This window comes from Anomaloglossus baeobatrachus, chromosome 5 (genome assembly GCF_048569485.1).
Source record: "Anomaloglossus baeobatrachus isolate aAnoBae1 chromosome 5, aAnoBae1.hap1, whole genome shotgun sequence".
NCBI classification, from domain to species: domain Eukaryota; kingdom Metazoa; phylum Chordata; class Amphibia; order Anura; family Aromobatidae; genus Anomaloglossus; species Anomaloglossus baeobatrachus.
Window position 1 is genome coordinate 491,241,863 of NC_134357.1, and position 22,080 is coordinate 491,263,942.

The window sequence follows — 22,080 nt, forward strand, 5'->3', positions numbered from 1 at the left end:
TCTTAGCATAAGATCCATAGTTTCAGTTGAAGGATTACAGAACTGCTTCAATGCTCAAATCTGAGCACACAAATTTGTTTGCAGAACCAAGGTAGGGACAAATCTCTCACCCAGGTACATATCTTGTTGCGCTCGGTCAGCTTCCAAAGCTTAACGTTATCTCCTCTCCTCCTCCACGCCAAAATTGGGGTGCTGCTGGCTGGGAAAGTTAGCACTGCAAGCCCTGAAGACATGAAGATTCTAATCCCTGGCGGGCCAAAAGAAGGGTGAGACTGGCGCTTCGCTTGTAACATTTTGTGTTCTTGCTGGGAATGCACTATATGTTTTTGCCTGTTGGTGAACCAATAAAGTCATCAATGTGTGGTTTCCTCACTCTGTGTTGTCTGAATAGTGTTCTGCCCACGGGGAAAGAGTGAGGATGTTTAGTGGGATGAGCCCTGGTTGCTGCGTTTTTTTTCTGAAGACAGCCAGGAAAGCATCCACTGACCGTCGGGTCTCCACAGACCGTACAAAAATTCACAAAGAAAAAATAGTTCCCATCACAGTAGACAAACAACATTCTAGCGTTGAATACCTTAAGAGGCACGTGATCGCATCACCACTTTAAAAGAGGAATACCCTTTGCATATGCCCTGAGAAGTAACACCCCTGAAATCTGGAGGACCTGGCCACACATGCATTACACGATCATTCAGCTGGACCAGCTAAGCAGTGTGAGGCATGTCCTGACTTACTAGGGGTCAACCGATGGCAAGGTGTCAAGAAAAAAAAGGCTTATTAGTTGGACTTCAACATGCCTGAACGTTTTGCTTGGAGGATGTCCATATTAGATGGTGAAGAAAAAGTTGGAAAAGCGTTCATCCAGCTGCTATCTATAGGTTAGCCACCATATTGTGCCATAAGTTTCAACATAACACATCCTTGGGATCTTTGGAGGAGTTCTCCAGAACTAAATGGTCCCCCATTACACATTGGACTATAGTCAGATGAGTCCGCCAATATCGGCCTCCCGACTATCCCTGATAGAATATGTTGGAGGGAATTAAGGGTTGGGCATTCTGGATCCTACTGCCTGACCCTTTTGTTATACAGAAGATAAGCTGCTGCCAGAGCCGTATGGCAGTGGATTTAACCGCTTTAAATTTTTCCAAACACATGAACATTTAGCCGAGCTGATTGTACATGTGCATGGGGGATTCAGAAGACATATCTGTTGGGGAGATTATGCCCTAATGTGTATGACAGGTCACCAATATCAGATTGTTGGGGGGGCAGTCATCATGAGACCCCACTAATTAACGGTTTGCAGCCCTCGCAGTAGCTGTGTACAGAGCCAGCATAGCCCAGCTCCGTATACTGTGTTGTGGCCATTCTCACTTACTGCAGCACAGCTCATTTTTTTCAATGAAGGTGTCGGGTGGCTACCAAAACGATAGAGGATCTGAGGATTGATCAATGTCTAGGAGGTCCTGGCCACCCCATAAACTGGTCCCAGGCTCTTCTTGAGTAATGCCTGCCCTAGGGAATACAGTGCCTTGAAAAGGGATTCGTGTCTTTTGAGCTCAGTGAGATTGGATGGGATGTCTGAACAGCAAGTTTCAAGTCTTGTGATAGATTCTCAATGTGATTTCGATCTGACCTGTGACTGGGTCATTCACACACGAATGTGTTTTGGTCTAAACCATCCATTGTCGCTCTGGCAGTATATTTAGGGTTGTTGTCCTACTGGAAGGTGAACCTACGCCCCAGTCTCAAATGTTTGCAGTCTGCAACAGGTTTTCTTCCAGGATTACCTTGTATTCAACTCCATCCATCTTTCCCATCATTTCTGAAAATCTTCCCTGCCCAAGAAAAGCCTCCCCACAGCATGATGCTGCCACCACCATGTGTGACGGTGGGGATGGTGTTTTCAGGGCGATGAGCAGATTTAGTTATCAGTCACCCAGTGGTTTGCATTTCGCCCAAAAACTTCTACTTTGGTCTCATCTGACCAGAACACCTTCTTCCACATGCTGTGTCCCCTATACGGCTTTTTTCAAAAAGGAAACTACTATAATACTGTGCCCTATGGATGAGAACAAGAAGTTCACTGGGATTTTCAATTCTCCCACCTCGCCATCTAAGCAAAAACAATTGCATCAACAATTCCTTGAAAATCAAATTGTATTTTCCTATTAATGATAATGTCTTCCAATGGTGGAGAACGGGGGTTCATCGAGGGCTATAAGTGCGTGTTGTAACGGAAATATTGCTGATAATGGCATTCTGGAACCTTTCATTCAAAAGGTATTACATGAATTCCCATGCATGAAAAAGCGTAGATAACACACAAATATATATAGGCGCACGGATTGCAGGCTTAAACTCTGGTGACTGTGCTGTAATGAGGTTTTGGAGTGCCCGAGGTTAATCTATCAGTTTAAAGAGGTGAGCAATAAGGTGCCGTGTGTGGGAGGCCGAGTATTAGTACCCTGGAGTTGCAGAGAGATGAGTTTGGGCAGGAGGGGGGAATGTAAGACGTCAACCAGCTCGGATTCTTCTACTGCAGGATGAGTTTTCTTTCGTTGCATCTCTCTTTAGATATCTTACAAACACATTCATATCCGAGCCCTGCTGGTCACCATTCCTTTGGATCCATTATCAGAACCCCCATCTTTATTGCAATGCATGAAAACAAATAAATAAAATTATCACTAGCCACGATTGGTCATGGAAGGTGAAAGTGAAAGTGTGGGAGTAGAATCCAAACCGATCACTTTAAATAAATGAGGTTTCCAGGTTACCGCAAATGATTTAACGCAATTCCCTTTATTTTACTACACTTCCATAAAAGCCAATTCATCACCATATAATATAAATGGCAATACACTGGCCCTCACCTCCAAGAAAAATTGAAGGCGCACAATGCTTGCTAGAGAGGTCTGGACTCGCGTATACAGTGTGTCCACCCATATCCTGTTCACCGCCATTAACTTGAGAACGGCGGCAGCTATAGGCATAGAAGTGGTGTCTAGGTATAGTAAAGTAGCGATGCGCTACGCAATGAAACCACCTCTAGCGCCACCTGGTGGAAAACAATGGAGCTAGCATTTTTATCTCGAAAACGGAACTAGATAGAGAAAAAAAAGTGAATTAAAAAATGACCACCGTCAGCTGCAATGCACATCTGGACTCTGGACAGCATACTGTATCTTGCTGCACGTTGTGCAATATGGTAGGTGACACGTTTGCACAAGCATCTGTGATACGTCGTCGTAGGTCCTGCAATGTTGGTGGAGGGGACGCATACACCTGCTGTTTGATGTGACCTCACAGAAAGAAGTCCAATGGGATCAGGTCAGGTGACAGTGGAGGCCACTCCATGCAGCCACCATACCCAATGACTTGTAGGAAGGTCTCCATGAGGTATCGCTTCACGTCCGCAGCCTTGTGAGTTTTACACGTTCTAATCATAGCATTTCTGTATGCAAGGTGTCAATTCGTATTGAATTGATGATGCCCTACAACTTTGTAATTCACTTTTTTTCTCTATCTCGTTCAGTTTTTTGAGATAAAAATGGTAACTTTGTTGTTTTCCACAAGGTGGTGCTATAAGTGGTTTCATTGTGTAGCGCATGGCTACTTTACTATACCTAGACACCACTTCTATGCCTATAGCTGCCGCCGTTCTCAAGTTAATGGCGGTGGACAGGATATGGGTGGACACACTGTATACATACTGTATATGGACTAATATAGTCTTCTCACCTCTTCCATTAAGGGTAATCATCTCTGATCTAACATTGAATGCTCTTCAACCTTCCCCCACCCTAATATAGGCAGCCTAAAAACAGAAAAAGGGCCAAGGTAGACACTAAGCTCATCATCGCAGCCTTGTGATCCATAAACAAGTTCATAAGACGTAGATTGAGGGAGCAATTCAGAGAAAGAAAACTAATGGAAAGTTTGGAAAGGTCTCCTCGGGTCCCTCACATCCATAGGTGCTCCACCAAATTCACTATTATGGACTCTGTTGTATATTTGACTTTATGATGAGTTTGTAGAAGCTCAGCTCCAAGTAATCCTGATATTTCAAGCTCTGGCACTTATACATAAAGGGGTCGTCTCACAAGCAAAATACATGTTAATCAACAGATCTTGTAAATTATAATAATTTCGACAATTGGATGTTTTAAAAAATGTTTCTGTACCGAGATAATTTTATAAATAGTTCCCTGCTATGTACTGTGTAATGGCCGTGTCTGTCAGTATAGGAACATGGTCTGATCATACCACATCTCCAGGGTCAGGGAAGAAGTGAATGCGTATACAGACATTACAGCATAGAATCATAGTTGCTGCTTTCTGTGAGGTAAAACATGTCCCAGCCTGTTTAAAAATCAATGTTTTGAATCACAAAAAGAAATCAGTTGCTGTCTGTGTAATGGTGGTGTCTAACCATGCAGGAACATTATGAACATACATCTCCTGTTAAAGGGAGGAAGCAAAAGCGTATACAGACAGGAAAGCATGGGATCGCAGCTGATCATTTCTGAGACGTATAACGTTGATTTTAAACAGGCATTGAAATGTGTTACCTCACAGAAAGAATCAGCTGCGAGCCAGTGCTGTAATGTCTGTATGTAGAGTGGGCCCTCGCCTTCTGTACCAGTCTGTCTTGCATTACTCATGATTATTGTACCTGTTTTATTATGCATACCCCTTTTCACATGTAAAGTGCCATGGAATAAATGGCATAATTTTTGTTTTGCTTCCTCTCTGGCACAGGAGATGTGGTATGATCAGACACAGCAATTACACAGTATATAGCAGAAGCACATATATAAAGATAATTATCTCAGCACAGGAACTTTATAATTTTTTACATCTACAATTGTGGAATTTATTAGCATTAAAAGATCTATTGAATAAAATGTAATTAATTCATAGGACAACCCCTTTACGTAGTGTATTGTCGAGACACATTATCAGCCCTCATCAGACCCTTGGTAATTGCAGGCTGCAGAAATGGAAGGCACTAGACAATATTACTCCATATACCATATCACATTTCGTTCTTGAAGGGACGAGTCGCTTTACTTAATATCTGTAAACACAATAATGCATTTCGGGAAGGATCTAGATGGATTTCTCAATGTGAAATTTTTCAATATCAGAAACTACTTTGGGGGAAACGACGGAGCGTTAACCTAAATTTGCATCTGAAATGTGTTTGAGGCAATTTTCATGAAATCAAAGCAACTTGTGTCCAAATCGCGGCTTTCTGGCAAAGACTACAAGGATTTCTGCCAGCGCATTTCAATACTTTTTAGCACTTAAAAAAGCATCGATCTTAACAAGGTGAGCCAGGGCTAGGACCAGCAAAGCCAGCCCATTCATCAGGATCCGTGCCATAGTCTGGCTGGAGAGGAGAATGCGCTACCCTCGGTATTCACTCGACTGCAAATTAGACATGAGACGACAGAATATTTGCATTGTAGTGTAATGGGAAAGAGTCAAAGAACAAAGCCCTACTAAAGAGCATTCTACTCCTTTGTTGGACCCTCCAGTGAAATTCTCACCCAACGTGGACAGTATAGATAGATGGCCACTGCTAGGCTTTATAATCAATATGCAGTGTTGACAACAGTACTACAGAAACATTCTGGTCCCGGATATCCATCTGTACAGCTTTAGTCCACCCAGGATGTTGGACATTAAAATGCCACCCCTCTATAGGTCACGCCGGACATAACCCAGATGCTAGGGAGTCAACCTTTTGGTTACTTTTCACTGATTGCTATTAAAGCTCCTTCGGTGGCCTAAAGGTACCGTTTCACTAAACGACGTACCATCGATTTCGACCACGATACGACCTGGTCAGGATCGCTGGTACATCGCTACAGGGTCGCTAGTGAGCTGTCAATCAGGCAGATCTCACCAGTGACTCGTGTAATGATGCTGCGCTTAGTAACCAGAGTAAATATCGGGTAACTAAGCAAAGCGCTTTACTTGGTTACCCGATATTTACTCTGGTTACCAGCATACACCGCTTACAGGCTCCCTGTATACGTAGCTAGGGTACACATCGGGTTACTAAGCAAAGCGCTTTGCTTAGTTACCCGATAGTTACCCTGGCTACGTGTGCAGCGCTAGTAGCCTGTAAGCGATGTACGCTGGTAACCAGGGTAAATATCGGGTAACCAAGCAAAGCGCTTTGCTTAGTTACCCGATATTTACCCTGGTTACCAGCGTACGCTGCTTACACAGTTGGTGCTCGGTCTCCCGACGTCAAACACGCCGATGTGTGCTGCACAGCGGGAGACCAACGAGCAAAAAATGAACCAGAACAGTGTCACAGCGATCTCACAGCAGGGGCCACACACAGTGGTTAGTGTCACACACAGCGAGATCGCTGATTAGGTCACTGGTACGTAACAAAACCTGTGACTCAGCAGCGAACTCGCTAGCGATCTCGCTATGTGAGAAGTACCCCTAAGGCCCTGTGCGCACACCGCGTTTTTACCCGCTTTTTTTTGCGTTTTTGCTGCAGAAATTTCTTGAAAAAATGGTTGTAACCTTTCTGCAGACATTCCCCAGCAAAACCTATGGAAAAAAAATAGCTGTGCGCACACTGCGTTTTTTTTTCAAGTACATTCTTTTTGCAGAATTTCTTGAGGAAAAAGAATGTGCATGTCACTTCTTTTATGCAGGTATCTGCCATAGATAATGGTAAAAAACCGCAGGGACCAACCTGCGGAAAGAACGCACAAAAATGTGGTAAAAACGCATGCGGTTTTTGGTGCGTTTGTTGACCGCAAGTGCGCTAATCTTTCAGACTCAAGAAATTTGAGAAAAATCCTTTTTCTAGTGTGAAAGAAAGAAAAAGTAAAACTTGTTCCTTGAGTGCTGAACCCGGTTGTCTTAAGGGTTCTTTAATGTGAGAGTGGTCCTGGTATTAGATCTGCAGGCGATCAATTTTAATCAAGAAGAACCGCGACACCAAGTGTTTGGTTTCCCAATAGTGCCACCACTGATGGAATAAAGAATTATAGAATTCGCAATAAACATAGAGATATTCATTGTCACTGCTTTCAGCTCTGGCTAATAGATTAGGGTCCTGAATGGTCCATCTATTAAAGGGGCTGTCAATGACACTTCAATATTGATGTCTCTTCTCGAGAATATCAGATCACTGGGGATCCGGCTCCCGATACCTCCATCAAATAGCTGAGTGAAGAGTTGGCAAGGTTTATTCCCCTTCACTGTTTAGCAGGCCCAGGCCTATACTTTTAGTAGTCACTGTGCCTAGTATAGCAGCCCACTCTAATGGGACTGAGTGGCAAGGCCAGGTAGTCGGCGAGAGACGTGATTTCTTCAGTCAACTTAATACCGGTGGTGTTAGGACTTGACTCTTAATTTTTATAGTTTTAGGAAAAACTCTTCGAGGTTTATTGATATTTGAGTCAATCATGGCTAAAACAGCTATATTAGTGTCTATGGGCCGGCCACAAAAGAGCTACAAATTCAGATCTCGGCCATGACTAACTAAAATGGAAATAACCCTTTACTTAAAGGGAACCTGTCACCACTTATTTGGCGTATAAGCTGCGGCCACCACCACCGGGCTCTTATATACGGCATTCTAACATGCTGTATATAAGAGCCCAGGCCGGGGGTGTAACATAAAAAACACTTTATAATACTGACCTACCGGTCACTCGGTTGGCCAGATGGGTGTCTCCGTTCTCCGTCGCTGCCTCTTTCGGCCATTTTTGTCCTCCTTCTCTAGCCGCGGTGCATGACGCGTCTGACGTCATCAACACTCGCCAGCATTCAGGTCCTGAGCAGGGCAGATTAAAGTATTGTAGTGCGCCTGCGCAGGACCAGCAAGTGTGTATGACCTAGACGCGTCATTCACACAGGAGTCAGAAGAAGGACAAAAATGGCCGAAAGAGGCTGCGCTGGCACGGGACAACGGAGGCGTCCACCTGGCCAACCGAGCAACCGTTAAGTATTAGAAAGTGTTTTTTATGTTCTCACAGCGGCCTGGGCTCTTATATACAGCATTTTAGAATACTGTATATAAGAGCCCGGCAGTGGTGGCAGCAGCTTATATGCCAAAAAAGTGATGACAGGTTCCCTTTAAAGAGGTTGTCCACTACTTTTATATTGAAGACCATATCTTTAGGATACATCATCAATGTCTGATTGACCAGGTTCTGACACCCGTCAAATCAGCTGTTCTTGATGCCGGATGCGGCAGCAGGAAATGCTCAGTTTCGTAGCTGCCCTGTTAACCAATAGTGGCCGCGGCCGGGTACTGCACATCGGCCGCCTATTGATATGAATGGGAGGCGGATGTGCAGTACCCAGCCTTGATCACTTGATGGGGCAGCTCCGGAACTGAGCATTTCTGGTTACCGGAGGCTGCTGGCAGGCAAGAATAGCAGATCAGCGGGGGTGTCGGTTGTCAGACCCCAACCAGACATTGATGACCTACTCTAAGGCGGGCTTTGCACGTTGCGACATCGCAAGCCGCTGCTGCGATGTCGCACGCGATAGTCCCCGCCCCCGTCGCAGGTACGATATCTTGTGATAGCTGGCGTAGCGAAAATTATCGCTACGCCAGCTTCACATGCACTCACCTGCCCTGCGACCGTCGCCAGATGTGTGTCACTTTCGATTTGACCCCACCGACATTGCACGTGCGATGTTGCAACGTGCAAAGCTGCCCTAAGAATAGACCATCAATGTAAGAGCTGGGCTCATGCACAAGTCAGTGATAATTTTGTACAAAAAAACACAACACTGTGCAAGTTTCGTTTTAATCAAAATGTCCTCACAGTACGAATAGTTTTGATCTGATAAGGAAAAAAAAAAAAAAGTGTTTCCATCTTTCTCATTTCAGTCAATGAAGAAAACAGACAGCAACCAGAAAGCCTCCGAATGCTGGCCAAATATGTTTATGGACTTATAGACTTTCGCTGCAGCGTTTGATCCGATACTCTGATTTTGCATAGACCACTCGGACCAAACACTCATGGAAACCTCAAGTGTTGGCCAATCACAACACGGCCGCACCCACACAGATCTGTGGTACACGCCCAGTTGGATAAAGGGTAAATTTGTTTCTATATTTCCAGGAGGGGAATGAACTTTGGAGCAAAGGGGCATAGAAGAAAAATAAAAAAACTTTTTCGGAATCAGTAACAATTACCGCTAATTGGAGGAGAACTCAGTATAAATAAAAAAAATCCAGTGCAAGATCCCCTTTAAAGGGACTGTACAAAGCACCAAGCTGGCCAGGTTCAGAGCAGCGCTTACAAGCTCTATAGCAAACAAAAAGTTTGTAAGCGCTGTGCTCCTTGCCTAGCAGACTGGCCACTTCTGATAGGTGGTGAGAAGAACACAATACAATTACAAATCCTTCCATTTTTGAGGATTTTAATAACAAGTACATTGCATGATTTTACAAGCACTCATTTAAGATGATAAGAAGCCCCTTTAAGTCTGCAGTATTTTGTGGCAGTATAAGGAGCACGGGCGACAGTTTATCCCGGTGTTAAATCACTATTGAGCCACTGGAAATCTATGCCTATACATAATGATAGTGGGATCAATGTCACAACTCATCATCTCATGACATCTAGTAAACCAAATATTGGCTGCGCACCGACACCGCAACAGCTTCCCGACCAGAGCAATAAAACCCTGCAAGTCTTCTGAGCAAACACTATAACTCTATTACAGCTCATTATGTTTATTCAGGAGTGTTTTTTCCTCTGGTTACGTTCAGTTTGTTCTGTGCCGCAGATATTGCTCTGGAGGTTTTTTTTTCTCATCACGCTGCTGGAAACGAGAAACGCTTGACTTGTGATAAAACTGCATTTTTCAGGATGGAAAAATTACTTATCAATACTCAGTGATGCAAGTCGAGAAGGATCGTATGGGAATGGGGGGGGGGGGAACTCCCTAAAGAACGGCAGATACATTAACATTCGGAATAGAAGATTGCGCTCACACAGAAAATATCTAGCAATTATCTCAGTTCCTGCAGAGTGTTGCTCCGGGATTACCCACACCGTCTAATAATCAGCCGCTAACCAACGAGAAGACTTTTTTTTATGCATATTTTATTTGCAAGGCCGAAGACACACACAATGGTTGCAGCACTATGCGGCCCGTCGGCATCCTGCAAAGTTGTTTTCTCTGATGAAGCCCACACTAGACAGTTTAGGACCTCTACAAGAATGAGTGTCTGGAGAAGAAAAGGTGAGGAGTAGTGTTTCTGTCACCAGTAGAGCATCCTGAGACCAGTCATGTGCGGAGGCTTTTCATCCATAGAACACGTGTGTTTTCTCCGGCGCGTGTCATACGGAACACCTCCGTGTGACACCCGTGATGCTGGAGAAAAACTGACATGTCTACGTGTGGAGCACACGGACACACGGTCCATGGTAGAACACGCACGTGAGCGCAGACCCATTGATTTTAATGGGTCTACGTGTGGCCGTGTCTCCGGTACGTGAGAAAAAGGACCAAACACGTACCGGAGACACGGACGTGTGAAAGAGGCCTAAATCAGTGTTTCTCAACTCCAGTCCTCAAGACCCACCAACAGATCATGTTTTCAGGTTTTCCTCAATCAGGTTTTCATTAATGTTGCACAGGTGATGGAATTATTCCCTGTCTAATATTGAGGAAAACCTGAAAACATGATCTGTTGATGGGTCTTGAGGACTGGAGTTCAGAAACACTGATCTAAAAGATCTAAAATCACGAAGCGAGCAAACTATGAAAACCAAAAGGTGTCAGTCTCAAACGTTTTGGCCATGACTGTATATGTATGAAACACTAACCTCCGGCTACATAATGACCTGCTGGTGGGAGAGGACTCCAACCACAGCAGGCACATGCACATGAAAGAGGGATAGATATATTGTCCTTGGCTTCATCTGCGCAATGCGCATGCGCCAGATGGTGACAGGTCCATCCCTACTAATGTGGAGGTCCTTTCACTACCTAATGTGGCCACAGACCGTTTTGGCACGAGTACATATGAAACTTTGCTGCGGGCACATGCATGGTAAAGTGTACTTGCTCCATCTGTGCACTGCGCTTGCACCCACTGGTGCGATTCATTTATAGGTACCGTATAAGGTTTATAAGTTTTGATAAGACCATATTTGAAACGTCAAATGCTAGCTAAGGCTATGTGCGCACTAGAGATGTGAAGTTTCTCGAGAAAATCTTCTCGAGAAACTTCTGGGAGTGAAAGATTTGCTGACCTCCGGAAAAAATCCGCGGCAAAACCGCATGCGGATTTGCCGCGGATTAGCCGCGGATTTACCGCGGATTTGCCGCGATTTTGCCGCGGGTGGTTCCCTGCGGATTTTTGCAGTCTGTACTGCAGAAATCCGTGGGATACCTGCGGATTTAATGGACATGTTCATTTTCTCAAGAAACTTTCTCGAGAAACTTTTCTCAAGAAACTTTCTTGAGAAAAATCCGCACCAGTGCGCACAGCTTTTTTTTTTTCTCATAGAATTTCATGGGAAATGTCTGCACAAAGATTGCAGACATTTCTCAAGAAATTTCCGCGGCAAATCCGCGGGTAAATCCGCGGGTATTTTGCTCTAGTGCGCACATAGCCTTAGAAATTAAATGCTTGTGCTTTAGTGGCCCAAAACGCAGTGCCAGGTCTCTTTAAGGGTAAGTGAACATGTTGTTCATGAGCCACCCTGCGTCCTATATGAGCCCATTGACATAGGTCAACCATCTACTATGTAACATGGAATATATGAGGTAGAGTGAGGGGGCTGCAGTGGAAACTGCAAACCCTGCAAAATCAGCCCCTTTACAATGCAGCTTAGCTGGTGCTTCTGCAGCGATAATATCCCTAGGTCGAAGGTTAGGACTTCATGGCTTATTGGGTGTGAAAAGTATATTTGGAAGCATGTAGACATCAACTCAAAAGAGGAGGCTGAAATCAACCCTGAAAAGGAAGCAAACTTAGTGGAAAATCTGTAGTCCCATTATTCACATCCAGAGCTGCAACTCGGGTTGCTAACTTAAAGAGGACCAACCACCAGGATTTTCATATACTGTATAAAATAAAGCCAGTGCTATACTGGCGCTATCATGCAGATTCAATACATACCATTAGTTGTGAGATCGGATGTATACTTTCTGAAATATAGGCAAGAAAAGCTTGTGAAATGCACTGTTATTTGATGATAGGTGCAATGGCATATCTAATACCGTGCTTTTCCAAAAATAAGACATGGTCTTATACTTTTTCTGCCCCCCAAAAAAGCACTAGAGCTTATTTTTGGAGGAGGTCTTATTCTTTGAGAAAAAGGTTGGGGGTAAGCTTACCCCCCAAAAAAACAGACACCCAGGAGACTCATACTTACCAGACCTGGACATCTGCGTGGCTCCCAAGTCCTCCCTGTGATCTCCGGTGAGTGTTGCACGCCGTCCTCCCCTGCTTCTGGCTGACACACTCACACATAGCAGATCACACAGACACACTCCTCACATCCAGCGTTACACAATGCTTCCGGCCACAGGGAATGATGCAAGGAAGTCACGTGTCCGCAGGTCCTGTAAGCTAGCATTGCGGCAGGTCCTTGCGCTCCACTGCACAGCCTCTCAGGATTCTGCCAGCGAGAACAAATCTGTGTCCCTGGATGTGGTGAGGGTGAGTGTGATCTGATGTTTGTGTGTGAAATCTGATGTGTGTGGGTGTGATCAGATGTGTGTGGGTGTATGATCCACTGCAGGTCCTCCCGCTCGGCGTCTGGTAAGTATGATTGCGGGGTATCTGCTGTCTATAATGAAGTGTCCTGCAGTATCTAACTTTTTTAGCTGCACGGACAATTCATTATTGATTTGCAACTAGGGCTTATTTTCGGGGGAAGGCTTATATTTAAGCCTTGCTCCGAAAATGCTGAAAATCCCTGCTAGGGCTTATTTTTGGGGGAGGTCTTATTTTTGGAAAAACAGGGTAGGTGGGTCGGGTTTTGCTAGTTATTACCGCCCCTTTCTGCCTGCCTGTTCTTCCTCCCCCTGTCTATGTTATTACAGGGGGAGGAGGGAGGAAGGCAGGCAGACGGGGCGGGAAAAACTAGCAAAACCCAACCCACCTACAGCACAAATCAATTAAATAACAGTGCATTTCACAAACTTTAGTTGTGAGATCTGATGTATAGTTTCTTAAATATAGGCAAGTAAAGGTATGTATAGAATCAGCCTGATGGCGCCAGCATGGCTGTGGCTTTAGTTTATATATGAAAATCCTGGTGGTTGGTCCTCTTTAAAGCTCTTTTGGAGTTTTGCAGCTTTGAATGTGACTAGAGACATTGTATTCCACAAACTCTATGCAGTAACTTAGAGGAGACCGGTCAGCTTTGCCACTTACAGGCCAGCGTCAATCTGTGTAGAGGCACATACTACTAACAGGAGAGTAGGACGTTTCCAGGAGGAGTAATGAACGTGGGGAAAAAGGTTATAGAACTTTATGGGCAAACACAAAAGTTTACTGAATTGTGTCAGAAACAAAATTGATTCATAATAGTTACATGTGGGGATATGTTGCCTTTAGTTTCCAGTCCACTTCTGCGCTCGAGGTATCGGAAGTAAATTTTACAAATAAAGTCCAAAATATGTATGATTACATAAGTAATTACATTTACATGTAGCTAAAAACATGACATGATAAAAAATCGTAAAAATGGGAGAAGGAACGCGCCGGGCTGCCGGCAGCTCCATGTCAGGTTCCGGGCTGCCGGCAGCTCCATGTCAGGTTCCGGGCTGCCGGCAGCTCCATGTCAGGTTCCGGGCTGCCGGCAGCTCCATGTCAGGTTCCGGGCTGCCGGCAGCTCCATGTCAGGTTCCGGGCTGCGGGCAGCTCCATGTCAGGTTCCGGGCTGCCGGCAGCTCCATGTCAGGTTCCGGGCTGCCGGCAGCTCCATGTCAGGTTCCGGGCTGCCGGCAGCTCCATGTCAGGTTCCCAGGCCACCGGGTTAAATAGAATTGCTCCGTAATTATACATAAGGGTGGTATTGATGAGTAACTCTCTCCGTCACCTGTATGCACCGGCTGCTATAATCACTCATTACACAGGACTTGTTCCATTGAATGATATTGATTTCCAGACGACATCTACATAAAATGTAGCTTGAGTGGGGAAGTGAATCCGAGCTCCCTATAGGGCCGGACACCCTGGGGTGACGCAGCGAGGTTCTGCAGCTGCATGATGTCACTGCGGCAAACAATTCAATGAAAAATGTGCTTTGCCTTTTTTCCCTACAGATTTTTTCCAGTACTAGCTGTAGCACCCGGCGTTGCCCGGGATAGTAAATGTCTGTCCGTCTCTCTCCCCGTCCGCCTGTCTCTTCCACCGTCTGTCTCTCTCTGTCTCTATCCGTCTCCCCACCGACATCATATTACCTCACACATAAGCTTCTTATACTAACAGGATCTTTTGTTCCTATAGCCACCAATCACAGCTGGTATTAAAACCAGTAGTTCTCACTCTCCATTTACTTTAATGGAGGCATGTTTTATGGAGTGTAACTGTAAAGCACGGGATTAAATTTCCTGTCAAAACATAGTCTACGACGTTCCCTGAGTCACATGAGGCGTCTGTGCAAAATTTCGTGATTGTAAATCCGACAGTGCAGATTCCTTTAGTGGACATACATACATATATAAAGCTCAGTGTATGTATGTATTAGACTATCGGACACCCCATCTGATCAACTTTGCCAGTGGCCGAATGTAAAAAGTGTACGGTCGCTCCCGGTACTGCAGATCAGGTCCTATTAAAAGTGACTAAATATTTTGTGCCCGTCACCCCGTGCTGTCAATTGTTCCGCATGACACTGGCAATTTAGGGTGACTGCATCAGGAATGATTGAACAAGTTCTTTTATGGATGACGTTTTATTTATTTTTACTTTTTTCTACTTTTATGTTTTAACAAATTATTGGTGCCCAAAACGTTAGCAATGACCTAATTCCATTAATGAGCGTTGAGTGACCCTCTCCCCTATGTAAAGATACCAGTACTGTAGTCAGGGGGGCCTGGGAGCTTCTAGTAACGCTTATATGTGGAGGGATGGAGATAAGTGGCTACAGACACATCAGAAACCACACATCTCTGCAGAATCAAAGGCTCAAATAAGTTGAGCGTATCCGAAGAAAACTGCAGGCCATGGCGTGTCTCACAGAAAAGGACATCAGTCGTCTGCCACTTTATTATTTTGGGACGGGGATGGGGACACAGCCACCGACTAATCCTGGACAGCGCTGGTTTTTATCTTTAACATTCCTCTGTTCCAAAATGCGTCAGGGACCATCTGGCACCAGTTCTAATTATACAAATAAAGATTTGCTCTTAATTCCCGGCGGTCTCGGACTGCTGACACTTCCTTGGTTAATCTGCTACGCTCAAGCAGTGACATTGCATCTGGTGCCGTCGGCACGGTCCGAGATCCGTGGGGGCAAATCAGGACGTGTCGTGCTTCGCTCCAATACAAAACAGCCTGTCTTTGAGCAGCAGAGATGGAAGAGTTAAATGCGGGACGGGAATGCATTTAGTAGATGCTGAGCGGAGGCATTGTGTCTCCATTAGTGGGTGGGCATCCCCAGAGCTAGATGCACAAGTTGGCAAGGAAGCCCGTGAATGGGGTTTTTAATGGCACTATGTATTAAGTGCATCGATTGCCTATAAATACAACTGGATGGTAAAAATCTGGGAAATATCAGCTCTTAAAAATGCTAGAAAGCAATAAGGATGCATCTGAGGGTTAAAGAGGGGCTTTCTACTAGCTCGTCCCCTATAGTGGGCATGGGAGACATCCACAAACTTACAGGGATGTGAACACAACTACACTACTAATTTGATGGTGGATTTTGAAGCAAATCTGCATATATAATAATATGGGGATTTTTATAAATAAAAGAGTATAAGACACACTTTTCCTCATAAAAATTTGGGAGGAAAGTGAGGGGTGCGTCTTATCATCTGAATGTAGCTTAGCAAAGTGGTGGAGGGGGGGTCACATGAGGCTGGGGGAATGCCGCGGTGGCTGGGCTGGTGCTGCGGCGGCTGGGGCGGGGTCTCCTGAGGCTGTGCGGGTGCTGTGGCAGCTGGTGCGGGGTCTCCAGCGATTGGTGCTGGGGCGGCTGTGAGGGGTCTCCAGCGGCTGGACTGGTGCTGCGGGGAGGTGAGGACTTCAAATAATACTGCCCGGTGTTGGCACGTGCGCAGATGGAGCTCTCGGCTCAAGCTCTCATCTGCGCATGTACCACCTCCGGACCATTGATCTCAGAGCAGTGGGCTTAAGGAAAAAGACGTCTGGAGGTGGCGCTTGAGCAGATGAGATCTCGGCTTGCCATTGAGCTGAGAACTCAATCTGCACAGACTTCGGGCGCCATTTCTTTGAAGCCACCACCACTCGAGCCCCAGCACAGCTGCCCCCAGCCTCTTCTGCAGCCCAAGCACAGCTGCATCAGCACAGCCTACTCTTTCTGGGACACCCACTGCCCCTGCCTCCTGTGACTCCACTCCACCATCTCTGCCCCCTCCGGTAAGACACCACCGGATTATAAAATGGACCCCATTTTTTTCACCTTTTGTGTGCTCTGAATTTGGGGTGCGTCTTTTATGCAGAAAAATACAGAAATTTCACCCACGTCGATGTGAACAGTGCCTTATCTTGCTCGGATCAGAATATTGTCATGTCTTATACGCTCATCAATGGGATACGGTTTCCTTTTGTGGATTTAATCAGACAGGTTCCCTGGGAAAGGGGTGTGCATATTAGTTCTCCTCCAGAAGGCAGTTAGTCATCACCTTGTGTTTCTTCCCTCTATTAACCTTCCTAAACCCAATATTACCATTTACATGTGTGGTTCTACCATTACTTCCTAGCAGCACATCCACTGTCTTGAGGTCATAATAGACCCAGATCTCTCCTTCACTCCCTACGCCCGATCACTCACTCATCTCATCTCCACATCAAAAACATCTCTAGAATTCAACCTTTTCTTACATTGACTCTGCGAAAACTCTTACTGTCGCTCTAAGGCTATGTGCGCACTAGGCCGTTTTGCCCGCGGATTTACCCGCGGATTTGTTGCGGAAATTTCTTGAGAAATATCTGCAATCTTTGTGCAGACATTTCCCAGCAAATCCTATGAGAAAAAAAAATAGCTGTGCGCACACTGCGGATTTTTCTCAAGAAATTTCCTTGAGAAAATTTTCTCGAGAAACTTTGAGAAAATGAGCATGTCCATTATTTTCCGCAGGTACCTGAGGAATACCCCTGGAATTTCACTCCATTCACTGTAATGTAATCGCGCAATTCCGGGGGTATACCGCAGGTAGCAAATGATGTGCGGTATACCCTCGGTATAGCCGCGATTTACCTGCGGTAATGCTCATCGCTGCCTGCGGTTTTGCAGGAAGCGATGTCATTATGCCAGGAAGAGGAAGCGGAGCAGAGTAAACACACACGTCACACTCCCTGGACGCCGCACAGAAGCACTTCCGTGCGACCTCCAGGTGCCCGTGCAGTCTGTGTCCCGCTCCAGCCTCGCGGCTGCCTGCACTGCAGTGTGTCAGTGTCTGCCCGCAGTGTCAGCAGCTTGTCACCCTGCAGTGTCAGTGTGTGCCCGCAGTATCGGCAGCTTGTCACGCTGCAGCGCAGGCAGACACTGACACAGGCAGACACTGACACTACACTGCAGGGTATCAGTGTCTGCCCGCAGTATCAGCAGCTTGTCACGCGGCAGCGCAGGCAGACACTGACACCCTGCAGTGCTGGCAGCCGCGGGGATGACGATCGCTGCTGTCAGGAGGTGAGATCATTACCTGCTGTGACGATCTCCTGTCTCCTGACGTCACCGCTGTCACTGCTGTCTATGCCCGTCTCGTGGGCGGCCCGAGACTGTCACTAGCGGTGACATAACGGGCTCTCGCAATACTTCTGACAACGCGGCGGGCATAGAAGTCAGTGACAGCGCTGACGTCAGCAGTACAGGAGATGATCACAACAGGTAATGATTTCATCTATGCTTCTGATGGCAGCGCTCGTCATCCCCTGCAGTGACCTGGGCTATTGATGTTAGCTCAGGTCACTGCATTGCTCTCCCAGCCAATGGGGAACCTTCTGTTCTTCATTGACTGGGACAGCGACTATGGTATGGATCGCCGTGCCCCCCCCCCCCTTATTGGATTACGCCGGACGTGGAATTGATTGTTCTTTTCAATAAATTGGTTAAAGAGGGAATGTTTTGGGGAGTGTTTTTTTCAAATAAAACTTTTTATGTTGTCTATTTTTTATTTCTTACTGACTGGGTTGGTGATGTCGGATATCTGATAGACGCCTGACCTCACCAACCCCAGGGCTTGATGCCAGGTGACATTACACATCTGGCATCAACCCCATATATTACCTCGTTTGCCAACGCACCAGGGCAACGGGATGAGTTGGGGCGAAGCGCCAGGATAGGCACGTCTAATGGATGCGCTACTTCTGGGGCGGCTGCGGCCTGCTATTTTTAGGCTGGGGAGTGTCCAATAACAGTGGACCTCCCTAGTCTGAGAATACCAGACCACAGCTGTCCGCTTTACCTTGGCTGGTGATCCAATTTGGGGGTGACCCCACGGTTTTTGTTTTAAATTATTTAATGTAAAATAACAGCGTGGGGTGCCCTCGATTTTGGATTACCAGCCAAGGTGAAGCTGCCAGCTGTGGTTTGCAGGCTGCAGCCGTCTGCTTTACCCTAGCTGGCTACAAAAGATGGGGGGACCTCACGTCGTTTTTTTTTTTTTAATTATTTATTTTATGGCTAAATACAAGGCTAAGCACCCTTTAGTGCCACATGAAAGTCACTAAAGGGTGCCAGCTTAGAAAATGCAGGGAGGTGGGACATTATATAGGTCTTTCTCATCTATCTATTCATCTATCCATCTTTCACTCTATCCATTATCTGTCTATCGATTATCTATATTATTTATTGCAAAACCGCAGGGACCAACCTGCGGTAAATCCGCGGTAAATCCGCGGCAAATCCGCATGCGTTTTTCCCGCGGATTTTTCCGCAGATGCGGAAATCTTCAACTCCCAGAAGTTTCTCAAGAAATTTTCTTGAGAAAAATCACTTTTCTAGTGCGCACAGAGCCTTAATCATTCTCGTCTGGACTATTGTAACTCTACTAATCGATCTCCCTCTTACTAAACTCTCCTCTCCCCAATCTATCCTGAATGCAGCAGCCAGGGTCATTTTCCTCTCCAACCACTACACTAATGCCTCTACCCTGTGCCAGTCATTGCACTGGTTGCCCATCCACTCTAGAGTCCAATATAAACATTACTACAAGGTGGGGACCAGGATGGGGCACATTACTACTAGAAGGGGACCAGGATGGGCACATTGCTATAAGGGGATGAGGATTGGGGATTACTACAAGAAGGTGACAAGGATTGTCATTACTACAAGAAGGGGACCAGGATAGGGCACATTACTACTAGAAGGGGACCAGGATAGGGCACATTACTATAAGGGGATGAGGATTGGGGATTACTACAAGAAGGTGACAAGGATTGTCATTACTACAAGAAGGGGACCAGGATAGGGCACATTACTACTATAAGGGGACCAGGATAGGGCACGTTACTACTAGAAGGGGACCAGGATGGGCACATTACTATAAGGGGATAAGGATTGGGGATTACTACAAGAAGGGGACCAAGATGGGTTAGATTACTACAAAATGAGAACCAGGATTGGCACATTATTACAAGATGTGGACCAAGATAGAGGATATTACTACAAGATGAGGACAAGGATGGGCACATACCGTAAGTATATAAGATGGAGACCAGGATGGGGAACATTACTACAAGGGGACCAATTGCTACAAGATGTTGGCTAAAATCACTTCATGGTGCGAATTTTAATACCATATTACATACAACAAGGGGATGAAATATATATAAAAAAAAAAACCCCAAAGCTTGAATATTTCTTTTTTTCACTACTAAAATGCTGTTTTATATATACACTAAAATAAACAAAACAAAAAGTAAATTTAAAGAAGCGAAAAAATGTAAGGAAAAAAAAAAAAAAAGGTATAGAGAAAAAAATATCACTAAAAATGTCCTGTAAAGAATATGGTCCTCTAAATTCACATTTTTTCTATATGTAGCCCATATACCTGGCAGAGTATGAGAGCCCTGCCCAAGACCATTGTCAAAAGAATCTTCGCTGCCCCGGTCTGCACTGATGAGGAGCATACACTCCAAAACAACGGTCTACAAAAGGAAGAGTAGTGTGATGAAAAATCTTGGGCCACAGCACAGGTGATGATAGTGGAACGGCTTTCTTTCTCCTGGAGGACAGCCAGTTGATCTTTGTCGGAAGTCTCTCCCGATAAGCAAACAGTAGTCTGCATTGCACTAACGATGGGCAAAAGACCCTGAAACAGCCGTCAAATGGGTGACAAAGTCATGCTGAAATAACCTAAATCATGTGGCAATGCTGGTAAAAGAATTAGGCCCTTTTCACTCCGTATCCGGGGTTCTTTCTAAATTCCAGACGATCCGCCAACGAAGCGTTAGAACAAAATGATACGAAAAGAGTTCTCGCGAAATCCATTTGTGCTTTTTCTCTGATTGGGTGCAGAAATAACGCAGACCTTTTCTTTGTGCTTGTCTGTACAAATGGAGACATTCAGAGCAAAAATCCAAACGGCGTATGTCCTAAGGCTCGGTCAGCAGTTTATGCAATCCTTATTTATTTTATTCACCTATATTGCGCTATTTATTCCACTGCGCTTTACAGAAATGATCATCACTGTCCCCATTGGGGCTCACAATCTGTATTCCCTATCACTACGTCTTTGGAGTGTGGGAGGAAACCCACACAAATACGGGGAGCACATACAAACGTCTTCCAGATGTTGTCTTTCGTGAATTTGAAGGCAGGACCCCAGCACTGCAAGAGTAGAGTGCTAACCACTGAGCCACCCAATACAATGCTAACCACTGAGCCACCCATACAAGGATAATCACAGCCACCCATACAGTGCTAACCACTGAGCCACCCATACAAGGATAATCACAGCCACCCATACAGTGCTAACCACTGAGCCACCCATACAAAGATAATCACAACCACCCATACAGTGCTAACCACTGAGCAACCACACATTTCTAACCCCTGAGCCCCCCCCTCATACAGTGCTAACCATTGAGCCACTGTACACTGCTAAACCTGAGCCACTCAGAGCGCCAACCACTGAGCCATGATACAGTGCTAACTCCTGAGCCAGCCATAGAGTGCTAACCACTGAGCCAACGTGCAGGCCTGCTCATTGCGGTCTGCAATACCCAGAGCTAATGCATTCAGTCAGCAGAGAGACATAGAGCGAAGGTTAGTGAACCAGAGTCACGAGTTGGGGACCCCTGCACTTCTCACACCTTAAAAAAAATGCTCCCAATATCCTTGTACCCCTCCTGAGCTCCAGGGCTGTTCGAGAAGATACATGTATCCCTATGAAGCTTGAAACAGGCCCTGGAAGGTTTTGGGGCGCAGCTTTGGATGTGAAAATAGGACCAGTTGCAGCCCATAATCACTGAAGGCTAAAGTTAGCCGTCACATTGCCCCATGCCATTTATAAGCATGTGACTTTTTATGGCTCCTATACGACTACTGAGTTTGACATAGCGTCCCGAGTGCCCAAACCAGCAGAAGAAAACCAGACAAAAAAACTTTGGCTATCCCTCCCTTAATTATGCAGACAATCCTTTAAAGCCTCCTCCAGCTTTGTCTAACATGAGCCGTCAGAATTTTCTCTTTTTGGGGGGCAGAGGGTCCTGGAAAAACCTTCAATATGTCCCACACGCAAGCCTATTATTAAGCAAACAAGCCTGACCTGTGCCTGTAAAGAATCCAGCTTGACATAACTTAATTAGGCTTCAGGACGGGTATTTCCTCCAGCGAGTCACCGCTTTCCCACCGCAGGGATCCAATTACCTGCAAACAGCGGCTCATCACAGGCAACCAGATTATCAGGCGCTTT

The 22,080-nt window shown here is 45.6% G+C and overlaps 1 protein-coding gene across 1 annotated transcript in view; it reads right to left on the reverse strand.

The window, feature by feature from the left end:
* RPTOR (regulatory associated protein of MTOR complex 1) overlaps nt 1–22,080 on the reverse strand; it is a 364,764-nt gene that overhangs the window by 166,766 nt on the left and 175,918 nt on the right. The window lies entirely within an intron of this gene.